A 2,071-nucleotide genomic window follows, 5' to 3' on the forward strand; every position below is an offset into this window, starting at 1 on the left:
GGTTCCCTCCGCCCGCGGCCGCCGCTCCCCCGGGAGGAAAGGCCGCCTGGCGCCGGCCGGGGGCGCTGCGCCCTCCCTCCGGAGCCGCTTCCTCTCGCCGCGAGGCGCCCGGGGCTCGGACCTGGACCCCGGGCTGGCCCGGCTGCGTCCCCTCCCCCGGGGCGGACGTCCCGTGACTTCTCAGCAAATGCGGAAAGCTGCAAGCACTGTCTTCGCGTGTCCCTGACTCCCAGAGGTCGGTGTCCCGAAACCTGGAGGGGCGCTCCCTTGGCCGGCGCGGCCCGGCTCGCGAAGCGGGGCTGGGGGCGGGCGGCCGGGAGACGGGGAGGGACAGCGGGCCCACCCGGGTCCTCCCGGCCCGACGGTCCGCGCAGGCGGTGTCGTGCGGCGGCCAAGTGTCACGGACTTTGGATTCAGACAGCCCCGGCTCCGCGGCTCGTTAGCTGTGACTTCGGGCGAACGACTTCACATCGCTGAGATCTGTCTCCTCGTTCCTCAGACGAGGGGCTGAAAGGGATGGTGCCTGCAAAGCCCGTGTCTTAACCACGCTTGCAGCGAGTTTGGCACCTCGGCTGGAGCAATTAATCAGCGCCGTGTTTCGGCTACCTCTTGACTCACTTCTTCGGGGCAGGAAATGTGCCCGAATTAATCAGAGCAACTCAGTGACGAAGAGGATATAACAGTATGTAACACAGGCTCTGGAGTCAGCTCTGCTGTGTGATCTCTTACTACTGTGGGGATGGAACGAGTTAAGGCACATGTAAAGCATTAGGGCCTTACCTGGTAACTAGTAAGTACTCAATAAATGCTAACTATCGTTCTCTTGGCGTCCTGCTTAGGGTTGGAACTTCCCCCTCTTTCTTTTTCTTTTCTTTCTTTTCTTTTCTTTTTTTTTTTTTTGAGACAGGGTCTCTGTCACCCAGGCTGGAGCTCAGTGGTACAATCCCAGCCCACTGCAGTCTCAACCTCCTCCCGCCTCAGCCTCCCTACTAGCGCACCACCACACCTGACTAATTTTTAAATGTTTTGTAGAGGTGGGGACTATCTTGCCCAGGCTGGTCTCAAACGCCTGGGCTCAAACAATCCTCCTGCCTCGGCGCCTGCCTCAGCATCCCAAAGTGCTGGGATTACAGGCATGAGCCACTGCACCCAGCCTTTTTTTTTTCCCTTAAAATGTAACCGTAAGCCGGGCTTGGTGGCTCAGCCTGTAATCTTGCGCCTTTGGGAGACTGAGATGAGTGAATTGCCTGAGTCCGCGGGTTCAAGACCCACCTGGGCAACTTGGCGAGACCTCATCTCTACAATAAATCAAAAAATTAGCGGGGCGTGGTAGCGTGCAGTTCCAGCTACTTGGAAGACTGAGGCGGAAGGATCGCCAGAGCCCAGCAGGTCGAGGCTGCGGTGGCCGGGAACGGCCACTGCACTCCAGTCTGGGCGACAGAGTAAGACTCCAACTCAAAAAAAAAAAAAAAATGTAACCATAAAAGGTTTGCTGATACACGATTTTTTCTTGTAGGCATTTTAAAACTGTAAACATGCAGAAAGATAGGACCCAACATACACATGCTTAGCACCCGACTTGGCATAAAATAATGTTGTAAGCAGTGTGTGTATTATGCTCTTTATCCTATTTATCCTGGAGACATCTTGATTCTGGAGTTCTCTGTATGTCTTAACCCAGCCTATTAGTGTGGTCCTTCAAACTGCTAGAGGACAGGGACTGGATGACGCTCTGGCAATTAATTCTATGTAGAGATGATACAGATAGATGAAGCCTCACTGTAGTGAAAAACTACCAGTACTCTCCAAGGATTAAATGGAGTGGCCACTCTTGTCAACAGGCTTCCTGGGACAGGTGTTCACCTCCATCCAGTTTCATCAGCCTTCAGACCCATCTTATGCAGTGGGCAGAATGGCAGTCCTCTGAGTCCTAGTCTTATCGCTAGATGACTTTACCATTTTATTTATTTATTTTTTTGAGTTGGAGTCTCACTCCATCGCCCAGACGAGTGCAGTGGCACGCTCCCAGCCACCGCAGCCTCTACCTTTTGGGCTCCGGCGATCCTTCCGC

General features: G+C 54.7%; 1 protein-coding gene across 1 annotated transcript in view; it reads right to left on the bottom strand.

The window, feature by feature from the left end:
- Positions 1-2,071, bottom strand: part of BIN2 (bridging integrator 2) — a 47,423-nt gene that overhangs the window by 1,208 nt on the left and 44,144 nt on the right. The gene's annotated exons all lie outside the window — the stretch shown is intronic.

This window comes from Carlito syrichta, unplaced genomic scaffold, assembly GCF_000164805.1.
Source record: "Carlito syrichta isolate Samal-C Ts95f unplaced genomic scaffold, Tarsius_syrichta-2.0.1 Scaffold302820, whole genome shotgun sequence".
Lineage (NCBI taxonomy): Eukaryota > Metazoa > Chordata > Mammalia > Primates > Tarsiidae > Carlito > Carlito syrichta.